Genomic DNA, 27,012 nt, shown 5'->3' with positions numbered 1-27,012 from the left:
ACCCAGGCAAAGCGAAACAACCTTTATTAAGAGTGTCAGGTGGCTTTAAGGAATGCAGATTGACCTTGAACTGTAGCAGGTACACCTGGGAAGAATGCCAGAATGGACTCTGTTTCATCAGTGGCCAGCGCAGCAAAAGGATGGTGTTAACTTCAACTGGGGTTAGATACAAAGGTGAACTCAGTAAGTAAAACTTAAAACCCCTGATCAGCGTGTGTAGTAGAGTCAAGTTGAAAAGTGTAACATGATCATGCATTTTTAAGTGTTATGTCCCTCCCAAGGTAGCAGAAGAGTTTTGCTCTCTAACCTAAGTGTTTTGCCAGAAACATTGCCAACGAAAGATTAAATAAAATAGAGAAAAGCCCTAGTTTTATTTTTGGATGAGAGTCACAAGCTCCTGGGCAAATACTGGACAAGTACTAGGGCTGGAATAACAGCAACCTTACTTGACTGTTTCTAATGTTTCAGACACTGTGCGAGGTAAATTACATGTATTATCTTATTTAATCATAGCTCTAGGATAGGTTGAATTTCTATGTGACCTATGAAGGAAATAAGACTTAAAACAATGAAGTATTAGAAGAAGACCTCAAATATTTTTAATAACAGAGATAGGATTAAAAATAAGGTACATCTCTTTCCAGAGTCTGTGTTCTTAAATTCTGTACCACGTTGTACATTGGTGAACCATGTGGTTTGTGAATCAGTCAGGTTGCTTTGATACAAAAACCACCAAGGGGCCAGAAGCACACAAGTGTGAAAACATTTAGTCTATTGGTAGAGCTAGAATCTCCACTTGACCCAAAAGTTCTAAATATAGAGAATTTGCAGAATAAAAATAAACCTGAAATAAATATAACGTTAGACTTAAGAGAAAAAGAAGCAAACTAAAAATCACTAACAAAGCCTTACAAGCATAGTATTTATAATTTAATTTTTAAAGTACTCAATTAGTACTGTGCAAGTGAAAATATATGAAGTGTAGACTACTGTACTGGAAAGGAAATGTTTAGCAAAACACTTCACACCATTCCCTCCCTTTACTGGGTGACATTTCCTTGGAAAGAAAGACAGCATGTACCCCCCTCAAATCATCTTGTAAACATGCCGTCAGACCTTCCTGTGCGTTGTACCCAGGTCTTGATTTACAAAGATGACTGAGTGGCCATAGACAGAGTTCGATTCTATTGAAAGAAAAGTTTAATGATACTTACAGTTCCCATAGAAATGGGAGCCATGGCTCACCACACAAAGTCAAAGGAGGAACACCAGATTTTGGGAAGGAAGTTGAAGCAGGGGTGAGGGAAGCACAAAGACCTGACCTTTCTTGGGGTTTCTATAAGAAAGACAAAGGCCAGCTAAATAGTTTAGGGTTGGGTACTTTGAATAATTTCAGCTGACTTTAGGTTATGGGTGTGCTACTCCTCTCTAGGTGCCTAGAATCTGGCCCTGGGATGATTAAAGCTCAAGGATTTTACCTCCTGGGCTCTATAAACAAGATAGAGGAGGTGTGGATCTGGATTGCTTAGTTTGCATATCAAAGGTGTTCTCCAGGTTGTATTCTTTACTATCTCTAAGAATAGGCTAACTCTGAAGGGACAGTCTCTTCCCCACCCCAGAAAGTTTTTTTTTTTTTTTTTTTTTTTTAGATGTCAAAATATCATAGTACACAGAAAATAAAAAATATATATACAATATACTAGACAAATGAACTAATCGCATTTTCTGGCAGGAGAATCCTTATCTAAGACATGCTTTTAGCAGGATATATTTATCTGTCTACAGTTGCCTATGTGGGGGCCAGCAAACTATGACCTATGAGTTAAAATGTTTTTACCTTTTTTAAGTGTTGTAAAAATAGAATACAAAAATTAACAGAGACTATGTGTGGCCCACAAAGTCTGCAACATTTACTGTCTGGCCCTTTGCAGAAAAAAAAAAAACAAAAAACAAAAAAAACAACCCTTGATTTACCATAATCAAGCAGCAAATCTATGGATTTATGGGGAAAAATAAATTTGCTAGAAACACTGATATTAGAAAGAAAGACTTCCGTTACATTAGGGAGGTACAAAACACTTAAAAATTCATGATAGGGAGATGTAAAGGAGTCTCTGAACCTGTTGAGTGACTTTTTCATTCCAGTTCATGGGACACACCCCGGCCCCACTGCTGCCTTAATGCCCTCTCTCTGTGGAGCCATCAGCCTTCAGCTTCCAGAGAGGTGGAGCTAGATCTTCCCAGCTCTGTTTGGGGTTTGATGCACTGGAACTGTATATGGGTTGGTGGTGGGAATTGATCCCTGTCCCTCATCCATTGAGACATAAGGACTTGATGTTCCTGAGTCAACCCTCCTGTCAGACGTGCCATCTGACCAATGGTCTTCCTCCTTTCTCATGCGTTCTCCATCCTCTCTTGTGTTTCCTTGGGGACAGTTGTTTTGTGGCTGTCTACAAATGCCCTTTGTGACTAATACCATGCAAAACATCTTGTATTTCCCAGGGCTTCCAGGGAAGACAGTTGCCAATTTCACAAAAGTATCATCTGTCGCTCTTCTTGTGTAGGCATAGAATTCCACATCTTACAAAACCTAACTGGTATGATTTTATGCTGTAATAAAATGACTTATAACAATACTTATTCTCTCTCAGGATCTTACAGTTTCAAGTCAGTGGATCATGAAGGACAAATCTTTAAATTTCTTATGTCTGTAGCACAATGCTAATAAATTTCACTTTTCTGAAAAAAAAATACACTTTTCAACTTGACTCAATTAACTACACACAATGATCAAGGGTTTCAAGTTTTAGTTATTGAATTTATCTATGGTTTTATGTGGAAAATGTCATCTAAGCAATGCATATATCAGAATATAAATGAAGATAATTCATGACCCAAACAACTCCCTTCTGTACAACTGATGTGATCAGAACTGGAGCTTAGTTATCTTTTATGTTAATGGGGGCCCAGAGAATGCCCTAATGTGTCAAGGAAAGATTTGAGTTGCTGCTTTTATGGTCTTATACCTCCCTGCGCTTTATCAGTAATCACAATTTGTTGTATTCTTGATATTGTTGGTAAAGTTTACTGGGTAACAACCTTGATTTTCTAAATCTCTAATGACCTCTCTGGTCAAACACAGTTCATATTCAATAATTTTCATGCATGAAAATGTAACGATGTGATTTTTTTTGAGACGTTAAAGAATGAGAAAGGAAAACAGCAAACCTGAACATTTAGGATTATGTTATGGACTGAATATGGAAACCTCAAATTAGTTTGAAGCCTTCATCCCAATTATGAGAGTATTTGGAGGTAGGTAGGACCTTTGGGTGGTATTAGGTTGAGACGAGGTCATGAGAATGAGGCCCTCATGATGGGACTAATATCTTTACAAAAAGAGACACCAGAGAGTATGCTTTTTATCTCTCTCTCCAACCTGTGAGGGCAGAGAGAAGTGGTAGCCTGCTGGAAGCCAGAAAGAGCCTTCTCATCAGAACCCAAACACTCTGGCACTCTAATCTCAGACTTCCAGACTCTAGAACCGTGAGAAAATAAATTTCTGGTGTTTAAGCCATCTAGTGTATAGAAAATGGTGACTCTGCTAAGATGTGTATGCTGGTGCAGAGGCAGGGATAATGTGTGATGATCATGTTGAGGAGAACAGCATCTACCAAGTGAACACTGAACAAATGAAGATGGATGCTGTCCACATTATAATAATTGGTATTATTTTTCCTCTGACTTCACCTGGTAGGTGGAAGGTAGAGCATCATTGTTGATGTCAATATAAGAGGTGGTGAGCCATCAGCCATCAGAATGAGATGTGATAGTCCTTTTGTGTCCTCCCTGATGCTGATGATAATTCTTGGGAAAAAAAAAAAATGGTGTCCTGTAACTGTCATGTATGTTAAGCTGCCTATAATTTTCCTGAAATAATACTGAAGGATTCTTAATATTGACTGGCATATTCCTGCTATATTTCATAATTTTCCTTTTTTTAAGATTTTATTTATCTATTAATGAGAGACATAGAAAGAAAGGCAGATAAATAGAAAGAGGGAGATGCAGGCTCCCTGCAGGGAGCCTGATATGGGACTCAATCCTAGGAGCCTAGGATCATGCCCTGAGCTGAAGGCAGACATACAAACCCTGAGCCACCCAGGCGTTCCAATATATTTCATCATTTTCTATAAATGTAATCTCAAAAGTTTCTTTGCCTCATTGTTAATTAATGTTTTAGTTCAGCCCTCAAGTCATCAACTTCTTTTTTGAAAAATGTTGATGAAACGATCACAATACATTATTCTATCCACTTACTTGAAAGTGCTTTTCAACTTTATAAATGACTAGATTTATTCAAACACTATTTATACCGCTATCACCAAAATTCTTTAAATTGTCCATATTTGGCTTTTTTTCATTGTTCTCTTTAAATGTAATGGTGCAAAGATGACTACTTAATGCCTGGCAATATTCTCTCTCTTTCAGATCCATACCATAGTAATGCAGAATCTGAACAATATAATCCATAAATATGTGATTTTGAAACCTGATATTAGATGTTGGAGAATGCACAAGGTGGAGGTGGTAATTTCCAGCCAAATGTGCAAATCATTCCTCAGGGGGCCAGATGCATTGTGTATGACCAGTGACATTGCAATCTGCAATCTTTTCTTTCCTAGGGTGCCAACTGCCCTCCAGAATGAGACACTGTGGCATTGATGTAGAGGCATAACTGCTGTCATAGTTTTTTGTTTTGTTTTGTTTGTTTGACCACCAGAACAGAAATATGCATTTTTGGAATGGCAATATCATTTCCCTTTTATTTATTTACATATTTAATCTTGGTGCACATGTAGTAATACATGAGTAGGATGATATAATTTTACAGCAAAAGATACATGTTTTTCTTAAATTCATTTCAAGATCATTTTCTTTCTCTTTGGGTAAAATATTCAGTATTTTTTAGAGCTATGCTACGTAATTGTTTGTTTGTACCACAATGGAGTTTCAAGTGTTCAGATGATTAAATGAATTGTCCCTTGAGGAATAGAAAAACTGAAGCACTGTTGTGCTGCTTCATTAGACTCCTAACCAAATAGTGAAGGAAAAGTAATTTGAAACAAACCATAAAAGGTTACCTTATTAAAACTACCCAAGTCAACTTAAGACAAATGAATGCAATATAAAAAATTAATTATCTGTAGCATTTTTCATCATTGAATATGCTTAGAATTGTAAAGCCTGCTTATTAAAATAATTTCGATTCTCATTGGATACTTGTTTATATTTGAGTTGGTAGTCCTAGACTTAATTTTAGTTTTTAATTGTTTTTTTTTTTTAAATCTATTTAAAGTTCAGTAGGCAAAGTCCTATTTTCACATTTTCAATATACATTTACTGAGAACTACTGTCAGCCAGGAAATTAGGCCTGATAATAATATCAAAAGCTGATATTAATGAAGCATTTAGTATTTTCTAAGTCCTGTTGAAATATGTTACAGGTACTAACTCATTCCCTTGTTCCAACATGTAGAGGTAAATGCTATTATAACCACATTTTAACCATAAAGAAACTGACTATCAGAGAAGTTAAATTACTTGTTCAAGGGCACAGTGAGAAATTAGCACAGACAAGGCTCAATCAAATGCATGCATGTTAGAACTTTGCTCTTAAGCAGTGAATGGAACACACTTATTAAAAGCTGGCTGCAAAATAACACATTACCCAAAATATATAGTGCCCTGAGGCCTCAGAACAAACAATCAGCTCTGGTAGAGAGGCTTCCAGAAACGTAATAATTGAGTAGGATGAATAAGAAGGAGTTTGCCAGAGAACTAAAGAAACTAAGAGATTCAAGACAAATGCAAGGCCATAGGACACAAGTGAGCAAGAATAGGAAAGGTCAAAGACTGTGTGAGGAGAGTGGTATGACTGGTGCTGAAGATGTGTGTCGGAGAAAGCCGGAAGATCAGCTAACCATTTGTGTGATGACATAGTTGTGATAATCTGCATAACGTTTACTCATCTACTAAATTTTAAGTGCCCTGAAGGCAGGGAATATTTCTGTATCATTTACTCTATTCCCATCAGCTATCTCAATGCCTCCTGCTTCTCAATAAACACATACATGAGTGATGTAGATACAGTTGAGTGGATGAATTGAAGTCAGATTCTGTAGGTCTAAGAAGATTCTTTGTGTGTTTATGAAGGAAAGGGACAAGATTGCTTTTTGTTTGTTTCTTAGAAACATAACTCAAGGGGAGTTTCAAAGGAGTCTTTAAAGTAGTCCCTCTGGGCAGTCCAGGTGGCTCAGCGGTTTGGCACGGCCTACAGCCCAGGGCATGATCCTGGAGACTCGGGATCGAGTCCCACATCGGGCTTCCTGCATGGAGCCTGCTTGTCCCTCTGCCTGTCTCTGTTTCTCTCTCTGTGTGTCTCTCATGAATAAATAAATAAAATCTCTAAAAAAAAAAAAAAAATGAAGTAGTCCCTCATGGAGATAAATTATCTTTTATATATGTTTCCACAGTATTGTTATTGCTGACTAATTCATGAAAAGTCTCTATTTCCTCCTCTGTCAAATGAGGGGATGAGATCATCAGGTCACGGGTCATGTAGTACATATTAGAGCCTGAGAACATGGTCTTACTGTGTTGATATTTATACATAACAGACAAAACTTGCAACGCAGAGCATCTAAGGCTAGAATCTGGGATGCACAGCGTTGAAGCAAAGGTCATTTATGATAAAAAACACAAAAGCAACTTCAGAGTGGTTATACCTGGCTTATCCCCAGGTTGGGTATGGGAGAAGATGGTGTTTGAACTTTGGGTAAGTTTTAGAAAAGGAGTGATGCTTATTTTGAGGAAAGTATCACTAAATGATTCGAAAATAGAATTCATATCCTGAGCAATAAGGTCTCCTTAGTACAGCAATTTACTGATACATTGCATAAAAATCTTGTTTTGTAAAACTGGCAAACTTACTCCATCCCAACTCCCAATGTCTTTTTATAACAATAGCTAAGGAAACAAGGGCTTCTGGAAGGTAAGAGAGAAACCATGGCGGGAGATGAATTCCAAATGGCTCCAACTACGTGAGTTCTAAGGTCATGCTTTTTATGATTCAAAACATGAATTGTTTTCCAAAAAGAAATGCCTCTTTATTAAAATAACAATTGAAAATGGTTCATTCTTCTCTTTTAAATATATATATATATTAATTTATAATAACGAGCAAAACTGAAAATAATATTTATTCTAGGGGAGTAATTTGTGTTGTATAGAATACCTGCTCTTACACTCACAGGCAACCTGTAAACAGGTGGGTCCTGTATTTCTTTTCTCATTGTATAAAAGATTCAACTGAAGGGAGCAGTAGCTTTTAAGTAATTTGCCGCAAGTTACAAAATCACAACAAATATTAGAACTAAATACTAAATTTAATGTAAATGCCTCTCAAAGGACTAGAATCTCATTTTCTCTCTGTTAACTCTGACTTTAGCTTCTCCTCATTACATATTTTAGATGTTGGTATTCTCCTGGAGTTATGATACATACTTGGAGTGTGAAACCTTTGGCACTGCTCACAGAACCAGCAGCTGGAGTTCTTCTGGCTTGATTTATCTCAACAGCTGCTTGCAGAATTACTGAAGCCAGATTCCTTTCTCTCTCTACTTTGCTCTTCTTGGGAACTGTTGATGTCATGTTATCTTTTCTATAAAAGCTGTTATGCATCTTTCCATAAATAATGCACTCATGGTAAGGCTTCAACTTAACTTTTCCTTAAACTTCTTTGTTTCTTCTCCTTCCCTTCCCCAGTGACACCTAGTGGTGTTTTGTTATTTACCTCTGTTTTGTTTTCCAAGAAGATATCTTCACCTTGGTGATACAGATTGTTATTACTTCCCAGTATTTCTCATTAGTGTATTTAGCACTCCATTAGTTTCTTACTTGAAGTGAATAAAATGATTTCTTTTGCTCTTATTTTTTTTCCTTTTATAAGCTTGTACTAGTAAATTGCAGAGGCCATATTTTCTCCACAATCTCTCATCATATATTTTGAACAACAGACCAAACAATTCTTTTAGAGACCATCGCACACATAGCAAATGAGATGTATGTATTATAATGGTGGCATAGATAAGCTGTTGTGAGAATTCACTTGAGTAGGGGATAACGTGGGCCTGGAGTGAGCACGGAAGACATGGAAAGGTCGCATCTTAGATCAGCCTTGAATAAAATTATGGTTGTGCTGTTCATCAAGAGCATACTGGGGTGGATAACTGTTAAAGAGTCTGAAAAATTAATATGATTTTGATCCCCAAGATCTGAGTAATCTTTGATAGAGTGCTATGATGCATTAAATACACAGTAAGTATTTGTTGATTAATTGAATCTAGCAACACAGTTTGATTTAGTTCTCTTTTGATGAAGTAGAAAATGTAATTTTTGTATAGGAAATGATTCAGAACCCTGCTAAGGATCAGAGAAGTGAAGATAAGAATAAGTCATCTTTTAAACAAAAGCTTATATGGGGTACCTGGCAGACACAATCAGTTGGACCTCTGGCTCTTGGCTTCAGCTCACCTTATGATCTCAGGGTTGTGAGACTGAGCTCCATGTTGAGCTCTGAGCTTAGCGCAGTCTGCTTGGAATTCTCTCTCCCTCGCCCTTTCTGCTCATGCTCACTCTCTAAAATCAATAAATAAATCTGCTAAAAAATAGATAAAACAAAAAATTATTAAAAAGCAACATCTACTAACCAGGATATACTATATCCAGAAATGCTTCTCCTTCAGGAATGATTCATAATAAATAACTGTTTGTCATTGTTTACTATTTGCCAGATATTGTGCCAACCTATTCACATACATTTTCTCATATATGCTTATAACAAACTTGCATGGTCCCACCAAATACTCTAATTTTCAAATAAAGAAAAGCAGGTGTAGTGAGGCATAGTGAGGCATACATATACATATGTATATCACAGACATACATATGTGATCTTTGCCAGAAATGTATCCAACTTTCTCTTTTAATCCCAGAAATAATATACTTTAAAGAAAGTAATTTCTGGAATATAATCAAAACAACAGCAATCGTATGATTTTCAGTTTTGTTCCTGCTCACCTGAAAAGAAGCAATTGTAGCCTGTGTTAGGTTGAGGAAAAACTGGAGATTGGTAAATAAATTCTTACTAGTATTTGTCAAGACCAGTGGAGAAGAGCTTTGTCCTGATCCTAGAAAACCTGGCCAAGATTTGCAAATGAGAATATCCATATTTTGTTCAGGAGCATAAAATAATCTGTTAATCTATGAATCTAATCTTTATTTCCTTGACATATTCTCACCAGTGAAAACCTTGCTTAATAGATTGGTCTCTTTTGTAAATTTATCTTTAAATTCTATTCATAGGTGCTGTCAATTATATTTTCATGCCATATGTTAAATTTTGATTTTAGTGGTAAAGGCAGTCATATTTCTACCTGCCTATTTTTTGCCATCTAAAATTTAGTTTCTTGAGATCTTGAAATCTTTTTGGTCTGCCAGCTAACTACATGTTTAGAAAGAGCTGTGAAGACACCATTTGTTTTTTTGGGGGGTCAGGGGGTTGGTACCTATTGACTACTTCAGCCCACAAAGATACCATTTCTTAAACTCCTTTTAGCTATTCGAGATGTTAAATATTTCATATATATAACAATTATGTATCCCAGCAATGAATTCCAAAAGTGTCATTATTATTGCTCAGTATTTTTTATTGTAAGTTAAACTACAATAGATCTCCATAAACATTCTTAACTGCTAACTGCAGATATCACAACTTTTTAAAATTTAACCTGAGTTAAGTTGAACATCTATCTTTTCATCTTATTTTTTAAAATAAATATATTCATGAATTATTTTATTTTTGCAAATCTTATTGGTGCTATTTATATCAACCTAGGTATTAAAATTAAGAAGAGATTTTTTCATTGCTTATCAAATAGTATGCTATTATAATGGACTTTATATGGTTATTTGTTGATACAATAATGTTTTGTAACCAACGACCACAAAACACATATGCTTAAAACAATAAGTTTTTTTAAGCTTATTCTTTTAAGCTCACGCATTAATGGGTTGACTGGGAGATTACCTGGTCTCAGAGGGCCTAGAGATATCCAGGTGCACATCTGTGATTAGCAGTCACTCACCTAAAGAAACCAATAATTGTTTTGTTTTGTTTTGTTTTGTTTTGTTTTGTTTTGTTTTGTTGTTTTGTTTTCTTGGCTGGACTTTCACTTGTTTGGGGCCTCAATGAAGACACCTCAGCTCTTCCCCAGTTTGTCTCCTATTGTCTAGAAGGCTAGCTTTCATTTACTTGTCCTCCAAGTGAAGTCAGAGAAGCAAGATAAAGCACATAAGAACACAAGATCCCTGGACCCCTAGTTTGGAAATGGAATATTGTCAACTGTTCCATACTCTCCTGACCATAGCAAATCACAAAGCCAGCCCAACTTCACAGTTTCAGAAGAGAAGATCCAATTCTTTCACAACTACAATATTATGAAAGCCTGATGTTCAGAAGAGCAAAGAGTATTTCTATAAGCAGAAGTGAGCACCATTTTAAGGCCAGGCTATAGTGGGCATCCATGAAAACAAACTCTTTTTTTGTACTATAATCATGCTTAAAACACAAGATTTTAGACTCCGTGCAGATGTGGTATAGGACAGAACAGCCCTTTCCTGAAGGGGTTGAGGAGGCCAGCCTTTCTTCCTCTGGAGAAAATGGCCTGAGCTGTGCTATGGGGCAGGCCAACTGATGTGTATAGTAGCAGGGCATCACTTTTGATCTTTTGTTGTTTCTATTAAACTTGAACTGAGATTTAAAAAAAAAAATTGCTACAGGGAAGGATGTAGAATACAGGATATTTTTGTAATTTTTTTTGTTTTTACTAATTTTGGTAGGTATTCTCTGCATACTAATCATTGAAGAAAAAAACTTATTTCTGAGAATCTTTATAATTCTATGTGTGTATCTGTTTTGTTTATTTCTAGTCTAGTTTTTATTATTTCCTTTCTATGGTTTTCTGGAGTTATTTTAGTAATAGTTAACTAATTAACAATTTCGATGCCTAGTACTTAATTTGTTGCTATTTTTCTTTTCTTATATATAAGTATGTTTAAATTCTCATACAGTAACAAGTTAGCATCATCTCATAAGTTTGGAGAAACAATAATTTTAAAATATTTGATTATAAATATTTTTTTCTAATTTTAAGTGTGGTTCTTATCTGATATAAATTATTTATTAGTGTATTCTAAATTTCAAATATGTGTTTGTAAAAAATCTAACTTTTAGATAGTGTTTTCTCATATAGTGGCATTCTGTCCAGAGAAATTACATTGAGTCACAACATAGATGATTCTCACAAACATATGTGGAACAAAGTCAGAAAGCACAAAAGAGGGATCCCTGGGTGGCGCAGCGGTTTGGCGCCTGCCTTTGGCCCAGGGCGCGATCCTGGAGACCCGGGATCGAATCCCACGTCGGGCTCCCGGTGCATGGAGCCTGCTTCTCCCTCTGCCTATGTCTCTGCCTCTCTCTCGCTCTGTGTGACTATCATAAATAAATTAAAAAAAAAAAAAAAAGAAAGCACAAAAGAACACATATCTATGTTTCCATTTATATAAAGTTCAAAAACGAAAAATTATCCTTCATGTTTTGGAAATATGTAATGACAAGGTGGTGGCATAAGGGGGTTATGAGAATGCTGGTAATTTGTTTTTCTTGATCTAGGGTCTAGTGACAAGGCTGTTGGTAATTTATGAAAATTCATCAAGCTGTATATATTTATGATTTATGCACATTTTTATATTTTTACCACACTTTACCAGACTTTACCAGACTTTCAAGTCTACTATTTGGGAAGCCTTGCAATCAAGTAGTCCAAAAGCTGCTTAGCAGGTGCTAGGTGGACTCATCACATTTGCACAAATTTAGTCACTGGGAATACAACCATACCAAATGATTTTACAGTTTGTAACTTCTGGAATAACAGGCAACTTGAACTTCATGCTTTCATTAATCTTTCTTGTCCCCTAAGCTCTGTAGGGATGATTCAAAATGGGCCGTGGTGAATTCTGAGCACACAGCTAACTGGTGTCCAGCTTTGAAACCCTGAGATTAGAAAACCCTGGATTTCATAATGTGCCGCTAAGAAATTTACCCAAATTTTGTTCCAAAGAAGACATGGTATTTGTTACTCTATAACATAAGAAAATATCTGATAGCAAAGTACTACCTTATATTTCCTTATACAAACATTTTTAAACCAGCCACAGAAATATGAGGGATTCATGCAGAATTGTCTCTCATAGGCAACTGAATGCATCTATAATATAAAAAGAACTAGTCTAGCATCTAGAGGAGGGCATGTGAAAAATCAGGAGCCATTCCTTCCAACAACTCTTCTATAAGTAAATAAAGAAACTCAGTGAACTTCAGCCCAAATTGCTGATTCACATATGGTGACCAAATAGTACAGTAAGCTTTTTGTATGATTTGTTGCCCAATATTAGGTAATTGAAACAAAGATGTTAAGATTCATAAAAGATATATTTCAAAGCACAGCTGGCTACTTTTCAAAATAGTCATGGATTATTTGTGCAAAATAATTATCGATAATCTCATTCTTCTTCTAGGACAATTTTTATAAAAATATTTTCCAGAAGCTATCTGGTATACCATTCTACTCAATAGTGCTTTATTATCAGTGGTTAAGTTATAACTAAAGAAAAACATATTTATAGATATCACTATTTTTTTTTCACCAAGATTTTGAGCCACTAAGAATATAACTACCAAGCCAATGCAAATGCATATTCATAGCATCTGTATTTATTTGATATGGACCTGATGAGTTCAACTGTAAGTTTTTCTTTTGGTTCATGGCAGAATGAAGTGGAACATTTGGAAATTTGTTATTTTGGAGATTGTTCTTTCATTTGTTCAACAATCATGAATTGTTCACAGTTAAGTCTTCCTCTGTCCCCCTGTGATTCTATGGTTCATCTTTCATTGCACTGCCTCCGTTGCTCTGCACCTACTATGTTAAGCCTACTTACTATTCCAGAGTGGCATAAGGTTGTTACTTTTCACCAAAATGTTCCTTTTTCAAATACCTGTGTACCAAGTTTCCTTTTATCTTTCAACTCTTTGGTCAAATATCATTGTATCAGATCCTCACTCCTTGACTACCCAGTCTAATCCCCATCACTCCCTATTATAATTTCATTCTTCTTTCTGTAATATTTTATCACCATTAATAGACAACTTTAAAAAAATATTGTGTTTGTTTTTCTTTATTAGCTGTCTCTTTTTTTTCTGAAAATAAGCTTCAAAAAGCATGGGTTTTTGTTTGTTCACTGTAATTCTCTTAGTGTTTGAATCAGTTTCTAGTACAAAGCAGGTGTTCAAAAATGGTTGTTAAAAAATGAATACGTGAATTAATGGAGTATAATCAGCCTCAGTTATTTGAAAAATAAACCCAATACCATAGTAGCTATAATAACATTTTATTTGTTGCATTTGCTAGGGGTTCCTGTTTATGTCTTCTCACTTCAGGAGCTGGTGGATCCTGAACCATCATAAACATTGCTGCCAATGTAGCAAGGAAATGAGGGTTAAGCAAACCACACACTCATTCTTAAACTCTCTTACTCAGAAATGATAAAGAGAAAATCCAGTCATATTTCAATGGCTTGGCCACAGGTAGGTAAATTTTATCTACCATTTGCCAAAAGAAAAGAGGTTGTTATAATGGCAGAGATAGTATTTGTATATGGTGGTTGGGGAACACCTCTCCTCGAGAGTAACCTTTGAGCTGAACTCTTATTTATTACTGGAGGCTGACAGCTCTCATATCCTAAGACATGATTGAGATCCCAGTTGTATGGGATCTGTCAAAAATGAATAGAGTTATCCTCACCTCTTAGTGTTGCTGCATTAAATAAAATAATTCACTGAAAAAAAAAGATAATTCATACAGAGCACTTAGCAACTGGAAATTAATAATGGAAATTGGTCTGAAAATTAGTAATTGTTCAAAAATGGTATCCATTATTAATATTATTATCACTACCATTTGAAATCATTTTGAATTACATGGAATGGTAAGTCTTTCGTAAAACACTGAAATATGAAAGCGTATCTAGAAGGGAGTTAGACCAATGCTAAGTGGATTTTGTCATAAAAATGGCCATCCATGGTAGTAGGATAGTCATTCAGAGGTAAGTTTTGAATCATGTTTGCTTGAATAAGTGGCTACACACTGATTGACATGTAAGGTAAGTAGCTCTTGAAACCAGGGCAATGATGGGATGTATTGAAGCAAGCAATATTTTGAAGACCAGGCAAAAGAGACCTGCCAGAAATACAGAGACAAATTCTATTCAGAATTTATGTTTTAATTTTTTTTTTTTATTTATTCATGATAGTCACACACACAGAGAGAGAGAGAGGCAGAGACATAGGCAGAGGGAGAAGCAGGCTCCATGCACCGGTAGCCCGACGTGGGATTCGATCCCGGGTCTCCAGGATCGCGCCCTGGGCCAAAGGCAGGCGCCAAACCGCTGCGCCACCCAGGGATCCCCAGAACCCACCTACTACTAGCAGTTGCCTGAGGTATTAGTAGGGATATGTTGTTCACTGGGCACCTGAGTGGCTCAGTCAGTTTAAGTGTCTGATTCTTGATTCCAGGTCAGGTCATGATCTCAGAGTCATGAGATTAAGCCCTGCCTTTGGCTCCATGCTGAGTGTGGAGTCTGCTCAAGACTCTCTCTCTCTTTCTCTCTGTCCCTTCTTCTCACTTGTGCATTCTCTCTCTCTAATTAAAAAAAAGGTGTGTGTGTGTGTGTGTGTGTGTGTGTGTGTATAATATGCTAAAGTAATCAAGTTATCTTTGGTTACTTTGAGGTAGACAACAGATTTTACAAAGATGATCATGTGCGGGTATGTGCTGTAAAATAGAATGCTTTAAAAAGATTAAAATGATAATATAAATAACTGTATAATACCAAGGTGTTGACTTTAACAACAAGGAGGAGAAACATTGGTACTAGATTACAGGAGGAAATTACAAGAGGAGAACCTTGAAATCATAGATTGGAGGAAATTTTTTTTTTTTTTAGGAAATTTTGATAAGATGCCTTTACAGTAGAGAGAGGCAATGATGAATTTGCATATAAAAATAAATAAGAGAAAACTATAACATTCTATGCCTCCAATATTGTTTTAAGCTCAATAATCAAAGTTTAAAGTAATTAGGCATATTTGTTAAACACATAGTACTTATTAATAGAATAATTAACATATATTTCCACAGTAAGGTAAGAGTGTATATCTTAATACTTGATTTATTATGCAAAGGCATTATGCTGTTTAACTCATTGTTGAAAATCATGAACAGTACCACAATTTAAGTCATAAAGTAACTGGAAAGCCTACTTGAAGTTATGCTGTACAAAGAAGAGTTAAAAAGATAGAGGAATAAGATCCAATATGGTTGCTTATAATCATATGGTACTAATTAGTGTTTCACTGACACTGATTATTAAGGAGCACAGTGTGACTTACATTTCCATTTTGATTTAACACATTTTATCTAGGTGTTTAGTTGTTCATGGGTATGAGAACTTATTTTACCATTCACTGAGATCTCAGTTGTAACTCTGATATTTCTGACTTATCTGAGCTTTTCCCACCTCAAGTTTTAGAAAAAAATAAATTACCATTCCTCAAGGCACTAAATTACTTTTAGTATTACAATTTCTAGTCCTTTGTCTCTCCTTGATCCTTTGACATTTTTTTCATGTCTCCTCTTGTAGTGCACTTAAGCAGAGCTATTTTGATTAAATAACTCCCCAGAGAACTGAGATTATAATACAATAGTCTTCCAAACAGGTTATTCTTGAGTACATATTGCCATTATGCAGTGCAGATATAAAATCAGTATTTCATAAATGCATGTTTCTATGAAATCTGCCAAGTAGATGAATATCTCTTTCATTGTTCCTGACATCATTGAATTATAAATAATAAAGTGAAGCTCAAATTGTTTATTTGCAATGGAACAGCTCTGAGAAAAATCTCAGTTATCAATGATATAGTAACCTCTAGGAAAGACAGTAACTTTAAAATTACAATGAACACGATCTGAAATAATTTCCCTTAAATTGGGCAATTGCTCAGAATTGCCATAAATCAATTCTCCAAGTTCAATAGAGTTAAAATGAGTGGTGAGTACATTCTCATTCAATTCATTTTTTTTTTTTTTTAGATTCAATCTACTTCAGTGTTTTGGAGTTAAGATGGCATAAGATTGGTAAAAGTAATTACTAATTAACACAATTTCACAGGAACAGAGCATTTCACAATTAGTCAAATAATTTACTCTTCTGAGTAAGAATTGGTTTATACCTTTTAGAAACAGCTCTCAGAAAAAGTACTGTTCCTTCTTTATGTCAAAAGATTACTACCATCATGCACTTGGAAAATTTCAAATTTTAAAGTAAAACATGAGATGATTTAATTGACTCTTTAGAACTTTATCTTTAAGTAAGATAAAGCCAGAGATAGAGTTTTTATCAGGGTGGTTAACTATTAATCTCTTCTCACTTTTTATGTAGTTTGACTTTTAATAAAAACCACTGTATGCTAAATCTTTAGCACATAACAAACCTATGAAGCTTGATATCAGTATTAAAATCCCCATTTCATATAGTTATCTTACTCCACTGGCTTCAGAAACAGTGAAAAATTCTTGAAAGATTAAAAAGTAAGCAAAATCACAATGTTTTGGTTATGGAAGAAAAATAAGTTCTGGATATTTGATGTACAACTATGTGGCTATAATTAACAATGGTTTATGGTATGCATGAAATTTGCTGAGATAATAGATCTTAAGTATTATTACATACACAGACACACAAAGAAAAAAGAAAAATAGTAACTATGTGAGATGATGGACATGTTAATTAGCTTTATAGTGGCAAATGTTTCACAGTGTATAGGTATATCAAATCATCAAGTTGTACACCGTACTGTTATATTTTAAAATATATGCATATTTTAAAAGATTTATGTATTTATTTATTCATGAGAGACACAGGGAGAAAGGCAGAGACATAGGCAGAGGGAGAAGCAGACTCCCTATGGGAACCTAATATGGGACTTGATCCCAGGACCCCAGGAACATGACCTGAGCTAAACCATTGAGCCACCAGGTGCCCCAATATATGCAATTTTTAATCATCATTTATCCACGAAGCTGATAAAAAATTTATATGCAAAGAAAACTGTAAATCAGTGACAAAGTATAAAAAAATACTTCTTTAAGGAACAAATCACTTAGAAACTGTTTTGTGTTGTATATATTCTCAAAGTGATTTATTTTGGAAAACAAAAATCAGAATGTCCTTTCTAGTTGATTAATTAGAACACAATCTGGCTGTTAATTTTGAGAGATTTTATATACTTTGATAAGAGGTTAGAAACTTAGATTAGTTTTATATCTCTTTCTTGTATTAGGGCTAAGAAAACAAAATAAAGAGAATGATAGCAGAATTGTAGAGTAGTGAAAGGAAATAAAAAGTCCTTTTTGTTATTTAGCCAGTTAAGCTAAAAGTAAAATTTGGAGGTTTATTCCACTTGCTATTTTCTTACTTAAAATTAATAGGTTAATTGTGGTTGGGTATCTACCTAATTTTTTGCATGAAAATATATACTTCCTAATAATGCATTCCCAAATTTTTGTCAATTTTGGAAAGGCACAAGAATTTTCCCGTTGAAAAATATGCCAGGTACATTTAACTAAAAATGTTTGAAATGTAAACTTGGTTTCTAGAATTTCCTGAGCTGTGATTATACATTAACAATGAATAAGATCAATAGTAAGGAGGAGAAAGTAGTTGCTTCAAGGATAAAATTCTTTTTTTGAAAAAAAAATTAAAGCAAAAGACTACTGTATCCTGATTCATCTCCACTGACAGACACCAATGTACCTGACTTTCACCAATCCTTCATCATTTTACCTGCAATCCTACAGCTATTACTGTCTCTTCTGACTTGACCAAACAAGAACACTGAAAAAGAACATTTACTGTATATCTAAATTAATGAAACCAGGGATGGAAAAAGAAGCACTGTGCCACTTGAGATATTTTTGCTCTCATAAAAGATAGAGGTGCTCTTGAGGTCAAGAGCTCTTTGGTTATAACTTCCAAGCATTCTAGCAATAAGAAAAAAATTCTGTATTTTACTGTATTTCTTAAAATTCTTCTTTTCTCCTTTCTTTCTTTCTCTTTTTTTTTCTTTCTTTATTTTTACTATTTGTAGCACTCTTGAAATATAATAGACACAAAAAATCAACTCTCACTTTTTTCTTGGCTGAATATAAAAATTCTGAATATTTTCACATCTATCTTTAATCATTGATCATTTTGCTCTCAGTCTTGGCAAAATGGTTACTGAAAATTTTGTACATAACAGCATGTTTTAAGTATATTTTACTCTTTTAATTTTACTTTAAAATGCTCTTTCTCTTTCTCATCAATTTATTTCATACTAACTGAAATACGAAAGAAAAAAAAAGTTTATAGAATGACATTAAAATTTATATACATTTCATATATTTATCATTTGACATTCCCACTGTTTCATTGTTAAGTGTTTTTTTTTTAAGATTTTATTAATTTATTCACGATAGACATAGAGAGAGAGGCAGAGACACAGGCAGAGGGAGAAGCGGGCTTCATGCAGGGAGCCTGAGGTGGGCCTCGATCCCAAGACTTCAGGATCGCGTCCTGGACCAAAGGAAGGCGCTAAACCGCTAAGCCACCCAGGGATCCCCTTGTTTCACGTTAAGTTTATGTTACCTTTAATCTTAGCTAAATAGCATCTAATACATTGTGTTTTCCTTATAAAATATAATATCACCGATTTTATGGCATTATTATTTTAATATACTAATATTGCAAATCCTATGCATTTAAAATTGTAGAATATTTATCCCAAAGCTGTTCAAGATTTTTATCTATTTGGGTTTTTAAAAATTGAGCCTTCAAATATTATTTTGAATAAATGAAGTTAAAAGTGAAAATCAAGGTCAGAAATAGAACCTAAAATTACTAAAATTTACTCAGGTATCCATGGCTCTAAATAAATTTGGGATTGAGAAGTCATCTTTTAGGGAAAAGAATTTGAGGATGTTTAATATGCTTAAGAATATCATTTTGATACTGATACTGTTAATAGTTGTTTTTTTTCCCTCTCTAGTCATGGACTTTACTTTTTGATTCTGAATACATGATATGTATCCAATGAAAGTAGAATTATGTAAAGTAATCCAGTTTTCAGAAGAATTATTGTTTCACATAAACATAATCAGAAATTTTCCTCCTAAGTGAACATTCCTACCATGTAAAGATATTTAAACAACCAACTTTTACAATATTATCATTATTTTTGTCATTATTATAAACCTACTATAATAAAATTCATTACACCTAAAAACTAAGAAAAATAACCACATCATATATGTCTATATTCTAAGTGAAGTAACTTCCATTTTTCCACAAATTTCTTTTCAGACTCTGCCCACATACATCCATGTTTTACATAATTTCTTCTGTCTTCAATAATTTTGTTTTCACTTTACATTTGACCACAGTCCCATCTTCTCTATTTTTCAATTCCTATTGTTGGCGTACTCATCTTTCAGTATTAAGGCTACTATAGATGAGTTTAGTTTTGTTAATGTGACAACTCATTAGTGCCTACCCACCCTCAGTGCAGCTTTTCTACTTTATGTAACTGACTATTCACATGCCCAACTGCGTTCCAGTTCAGGCTAAATTTTGGTACACAAAAATTGAAGAGTAGCAAAATATGCCACTTTGGTATAGTGTTTATATTGAAGTATAGGCAGTTTAAAAACAGCAAATACAGGGAGAGACTTTCTCTAAACTCCCCTTATTTGCCTTAAGACAGATCCCCACCAGGAACTCAGTTGTCATAAATTCCCTGGAGTTTCACAAATTCTTATCACAGGACAGGAGACTAGTAGTGACACGATATGCACACAATTTTTGTCACAGCTGTTACATCTTTTATCCAGTCTTCTATGGACCCATTCATCTTTCCTAAAAAGCATTCACTCTCCCCTAAGAGGCCTATGCAACTCCTCCCTTTTTCTTATTAAGATGGTGTTTAATCCTGAATTCTACACCACCTCGGGACTTCCTTTTTCTGGGTATCTCCCATGCATACATCAGGTATACATGTTAAACTTCTGTTTGGTTTTCTCTTGTTAATCTAACATTATAAAAGGGGCTCAGCTCAGAATTCAGAGGGTAGAGGAAAATATATCTCTTCTCCCACAATATCTGTGTCTAAAATCATTTTATTTCTTGCTCTAATATCCTATATAAACACATTCTGGCATTATCTTCCAGGAAATACATAGAATCAAGCTTATTTCCTATTTTTATAATAATTAAATTCTTAAAATTGAATTTTAAAGTATTTACAATAGCATCAAAACTATGAAACACTTAGGGATAAATCTGGCAAAACATGTTTATGAATGTGAATGATCTACATACTGAAAACTATAAAACATTGAGGAGAAATATTAGAATAAGTAGGGAAAAGCTTTTTCATAGATTTGAAGACTAAACCTTATTAAGATGTCAATACTCTCCAGATTTATCTATAGGTAGATTTCTCAGTCAAAATCCCAAAAGGCATTTTTGTAGAAATTGAAAAGCTGATTCTAAAACTTAGAAGCAGCCAACACACAGAAATTAAAATCTCTAAAATAATCAAATAATTTTGAAATAGAACAAAGTTAAAGGAGTAACACAACCTAATTTTTAGACATATTATGAAGCTACAGTAGTCAAAACAGTGTGATATTGATGTCAAGATAAGCAAATAGATCAGTGGAATAGAGTGCTCAGAAACACGCACATGAGTCTATTTCAGACTTCCCGTAAGCAGTTGACACTGGTTTTTGTCAAAAGTAAACCAGCAATTCAATGAGCAAGGCTTGTCTTTTCAACAAATAATGGTCAAACAATTGAATAATTATTGCAAAAATATGATTTTTAATCCATACTTCACACTATATACAAAGTTAATTGAAGATGAGTTAACCACTTAAATGTTAAAACCTAGCGCTACAAAACTTCTAGAAAATAAACAGAGAAAATCTTCGTGATCTTGGATTATGGGGAGATTTCTTAGCTATGACACCAAAGGTACAATCTGTCTTTCAATAAATACATAAATAAATAAATAAATAAATAAATAAATAAATAAATAAATAAATATTAAGATAGTTTGAAGGACCATGTCAAAAGGTTAGAAAAATGAAAAAGCCAGACATTGGGGATAGTGGAGTTAAGATGGCAGAGCAGTAGGAGGACCCTAGTTTTGCATTGTCTTTCAAAAATACCTAGATAAATGTCAAATCATTCAGAATACCCAAGAAATCTGAATTTTGAGAGAACAAACTGCAGAACTAGAGGGAGAGAAGGAGCTACATCATGGAAGATAGGAGGTGTGGAAACATGATTCCAGTGAAAGGAGAATCACAGATGCTGAGGAAGGAAAGGAATCTTGATCTCCGAGAGATGAGAAAGAGAGATAGAGAAACAGAGAGAAAGTGTTGTGCAGCATATTGCACAAGAGAAACATTTCCCCAAAACCGTTGTCTGGGAAAACTAGAGTGGCTGATTGTCACAAGTTTTTATAGGCAGAGAGCTGAAATTTTGAAGTATTAGAAGATTATATCACCATTGGGTGAAGCCTGGGGGCATAGCTCCTGTAAGGAGGAGAGCAGAGGCCCTGGAAGGAACAGCATGCTCTGAGTATCCCCTGGGTCACACTGGAAAAGACAGTTCCCCTTCTTGGAGGGGACTGGGGATAAGGTACACAGCCTCTCTAGGGTCAAAAAAGCTGGCAGGCATCAATGTGCTGCCCTGTTCCTTAGCATAGGAACAGAGACACTTGCTAAAGGTTGCAAACCTTGGTGCTGGCTTGTTGCTGTGCTTTACCATAAACTGTGAACCAGTGAGTGGTTGTGTGATGGTTTTTCTGGGACTAACTGGCACCAGCCACAGCATGGCAAGACCCTCCCCCAGAGAATCAGAGTGGGCCTGTGCTGTGTTGGATCCCTAAAATTTGGAGTTTTGAAACCCAGCCACATGCCTGAGATAAAACACAGTAGTACTGTGCCCCCTGGCAGACAGCTCAGACACAGACAGAGTGAAGGCAGGAATCTGACAAAAGCCAGGGACAGAAGAGAGGAGACTTTTTACTCTTCTGTAAGGTTTCTGGAAGAGTAGCAGGCACAAACTCCCTGCTTTTGGGAGGAAACAATGGGCAAGGCCATTTTCTCCCCCACTCATTAGCACTAACCAGCATCAATGGGCACCACAGCATCCTCAGTGGAGGTTGGAGCTGCTAACACTACTTTCCTCCCCTACTGTACCCTACAGGTGCATCTTTACTAGGGCAAGTAGGCCTGAGACCCAGTGCATCAGGCTCCTTCCCCAGAAGACCAGCACCAACCCCACTAGTACACCAAGTACACTGATCACAGAATGCTGCAAAGCTTCAGCTCTAGGGGAAATAGGATCTAGCCTCTTTTAACAAGCAGACCAAAACAGACTTGGTTAAAACTTGTCAGACAATGGACAAAAAGCTGAACACTCTGCACTGCAGGCAAGGAGAAACTCTGCAGAGGACTGACCTGAGGGAAAGGACAGCCAAGACACAACAGAAGAGCACACACTCTGAAACACTTCCTGAAGCACCAAGCCCAAGACAGAACAGGATGTCTTCTTAGTATAGCCATTACTTTCAGAAGCAGGAATATAACAGGCTTTCCTAACACACACACACACACACACATACACACACACAATAGTGACCTAAACAAAATGCCAAGACAGAGGAATTCACCTCAAAAGAAAGAACAGGGAGGCATACAACCAGGGATTTAATGAAAACAGATATAAGAATGATGCCTGAAGCAGATTTTAAAATAACAATCATAAGGATACTAGCTGGGCTTGAGAAAAGCATAGAAGACACTAGAGAATCCCTAACTGCAGAGATAAAAGAACTAAAAACTAGTCAGGTTTAAATAAAAATTGTTATAACAGAAATACAAAATTGATGGTTGCAATAACAATGAAGATGGATGAAGCAGAGGAAAGAATCAGTGGTATAGAAGATAAAATTATGGAAAATAATGAAGCTGAAAAGAAGAGTAGAAAAAAAAAGTATTGGGTCACAAATGTAGACTTAGGGAACACAGTGACTCCACAAAGTGTGATAACATTGGTATCATAGGAGTCCCAGAAGAAGAAGAGAGGGAAAAGGGGTCAGAAGGTTTATTTCAGTGAATCATAGCTAAAAGTCTCCCTCATCTGGGGAAGGAAACAATCATCCAAATCCAGGAAGCACCGAGAACTCTCATCAAATTGAACAAAAGCCAGCTATCACCAGAGCATATAATAGAAAGTTTTGCAAAATTTAGAGATAAGGAAAGACTCCTGAAAGCAGCAGGGGAAATAAATCTCTAACCTACAAGGAACAACAGATCAGGTTTGCAGCAGATCTATCCACAGAAACCTGGCAGGCCAAAAGAGACTGGCATGGTATATTTAACAAGCTGAAGGGGAAAAATATGCAGCAAGAATACTTTATCCAGTGTTATCGTCATTCAGTATAGAAGGAGAGATAGAGTTTCCCAGACAGATAAAAACTAAACATGTTTGTGACCATTAAATGAACTCTGCAAGAAATTTTAAAGGGGAAACTTCCAGTGGGAAAGAAGAAACAAAAGCAACAAAGACTGGAAAGGAGCAGAGAAAATATCCAGAAACAGAGACTTTTTTTTTTTTCAGAAACAGAGACTTTACAAGTAATACAATGTCACTAAATTCTTACCTACCAATAATTACTCTGTATGTAAACGAGCTAAATGCTGCAATCCAAAGACACAGAATATCAAAATGGGTAAAACAAAACAAAACAAAACAAAAACAAAAAACAAAAAACAAACAAGACCCATCTATATGCTGTTTATAAGCATGTTAGACCAAAAAACACGTCCAAATTGAAAGTAAGAGGATGGAGAACTATCTATCATGCTAATGGACATAAGAAGTATGGAGTAGCCATACTTATATCAGACAACCTAGATTTTAAGCCAGACTTTAACAGGAAATGAAGAAAGACACTATATCATAATCAAGGGGTCCATCAAACAAGAATATTTAACAATTATAAATATTTATGTCCCCAACTTGGGAGCACATACATATATAAATCAGTTCACAACAAACATAAAGAAACTCATTGATAATAATACAATAATAGTAGGGGAATTTAACTCCCTATTTATAGCAATGGACAGATCATGTAAACAGAAAATTAATAAGAAATAATGACTTTGAATGACACACTAGGCCAGAAGGACATAATAGATATATTCAGAACATTTCATCCTAAAGAAGCAGAATACACATTCTTTTTGAGTGCACACAGAACATTCCTCAGAGTAGATCATACATATTGGGTCACAAATCAATCTTCACCAAGTACAAAAGATTGAGATCATACAAACCATATTTTCAGACCAAAATGCTATGACACTTGAAATCAACCACAAGATAAAATTTGGAAAGACCATGAATACATGGAAGTTAGAGAACATCCTACTAAACAATGAATGAGTTAACCAGGAAATAAACAAGAAATTTAAAAATACATGGAAACAAATGAAAATGAAAACATGGCAGTCCAAATCCTGTGTGATGTAGCAAAGACAGTCCTAAGAGGTAACTACATAGAAAGACACCTACCTCAAGAAGCAAGAAAAGTCTCAAATACACAACCAACCTTCCACCTAAAGGAGATAGAAAAGGAATAGCAAATAAAGCTTAAAGCCAGAATAAGAAGAGAAATCATGAAGATTAGAGCAGAAACAGATGATATAGAAACAAACAACAACAACAATAACAAACATAGAATAGATCAATGAAACTAAGAGCAGTTCTTTGGAAGAATTAACAAAATTTGTAAACCCCCCAGCCAGACTTATCAAAAAGAAAAGAGAAAGGAAAAATGGCCCAAATACATAAAATCATGAATAAAAGAACATAAGAGAAAAACAATTATAGGAGAGGATTATGAAAAATTATATGCCAACAAACTGGGCAATCTGAAAGAAATGGATAAATTCCTAGAAACATACCAATTACCAAAACTGAAACAGGAAAACATAGAAAATTTGAACAGATCAATAACCAGCAAAGAAATTGAATCAATATCAAAATTCTTCCAACAAACAAAAGTCCAGGCCCAGATGGCTTCCCAGGGGAATTATAACAGACATTTAAAGAAGAGTTAATTCTATTCTCAAACTGTTCCAAAAAAATAGAAATGGAGGAAAAACTTTCAAACTTCTTCTATGAGGCCAGCATTACCTTGATTTCAAAACCAGACAAAGACCTCGCTAAAAAGGAGAATTGCAGACCAATATCCCTGATGAACATGGATGGAAAAATTCTGAACAAGTTACTAGCAAATTGAATCCAACAATACATTAAAGGAATTATTCACCACTATCAAGTGGGATTTATTCCTGGGCTGCAGTTTTGGTTCAATATTCATAAATCAATGTGACACATTACATTAATAAAAGAAAAGATAAGAACCATATGCTTCTCTCAACACATTTGACAATAACAGCATCTATTCTTAATAAAAGCCCTCAACAAAGTAGGGATAGAGGGAATGTACCTCAACATCATAAAGGCCATATACAAAACGCCCAAAAGCTAATATCATCTTTAATGGGGAAAAACTGAAAGCTTTTCCTCTAAGGTCTGGAAAAAAAGCAAGGATGTCCGCTCTGACCACTGTTATTTAACGTAGTACTGAAAGTCCTAACCTCAGCAATCAGACAGCAATAGGAAATTAAAAGCATCCAAATTGGTAAGGAAAAAGTCAAATTCACTATTCACACACGATATGATACTTTATATAGAAAATCTCAGAGACTCCACCAAAAATTGCTAGAACTGATACACAAATTCAGCGAAGTGGCAAGAAACAAAATCAATGGCAGAAATCTGTGGCATTTCCATACACCAATAATGAAACAACTGAAAGAGAAATCGAGGAATTAATTCAATTTCCAATTGCACCAGAAACCATAAGATACTTAGGAACAAACCTAACCAAAGGACTAAAATATCTGTACTCTAAAAACTAGAATAGTGATGGAAGAAATTGAAGAGGACACAAAGAAATGGAAAAACGTCCCATGCTCACGGATTGGAAGAACAAATATAGTTAAAATGTCGATACTACCCAAAGCAGTCTACACATTAAATATAATCCCCATTGAAATATCACCAACATTTTAAACAGAGCTATAAAGCAAGTAATTCTAAAATTTGTATGAGACCGTGAAAGACCCTGAATAGTCAAAACAATATTGAAAAAGAGAAGCAAAGCTGGAGGCATCACAATTCTGGACTTCAAATTGTGTTACAAAGTTGTTGTGATCAAGACAGTACGGTACTGACACAGAAACAGATACATAGATCAATGGACCAGAATAAAAAGCCCAGAAATGGCTCCAGAATGCTATGGTTAAGTAATATTTCATAAAATAGTAAAGAACATCCAATGGAAAAGAGATAGTCTCTTCAACAAATAGTGCCAAGAAAACTGGACAGCAACGTGCAGAAGAACGAACCTGGACTACTTCCTTACACCATCCGCAAAAATAAATTCAAAATGGGTGAAAGACCTAAATGTTAGACAGGGCACCATTAAAATCCTAAAGAAGAACACAGGTAGAAACCTCTTTGACAATGGCCATAGCAACTTCTATGAGACATGTCTCCTGACGCAATGGAAACAAAAGTAAA

The 27,012-nt window shown here is 35.2% G+C and overlaps 1 long non-coding RNA gene across 2 annotated transcripts in view; it reads left to right on the top strand.

The window, feature by feature from the left end:
* The window catches only part of LOC111095396, a 35,608-nt gene extending 19,187 nt beyond the window's left edge, over positions 1-16,421 (top strand). The window contains exons 4-5 of one of the 2 annotated variants that reach the window (XR_005356430.1): positions 13,593-13,768; positions 16,335-16,421. This is a non-coding gene — a long non-coding RNA (uncharacterized LOC111095396). Of the gene's footprint in view, positions 1-7,029; positions 7,116-13,592; positions 13,769-16,334 lie in introns of those variants that run through there. The other variant, XR_005356432.1, reaches the window with a different exon arrangement.
* The last annotated feature ends 10,591 nt before the right edge of the window (positions 16,422-27,012 follow it).

This window comes from Canis lupus, chromosome 3, assembly GCF_011100685.1.
Source record: "Canis lupus familiaris isolate Mischka breed German Shepherd chromosome 3, alternate assembly UU_Cfam_GSD_1.0, whole genome shotgun sequence".
Classification (NCBI taxonomy): domain Eukaryota; kingdom Metazoa; phylum Chordata; class Mammalia; order Carnivora; family Canidae; genus Canis; species Canis lupus.
This window is presented reverse-complemented; position numbering and strand designations above follow the sequence as displayed.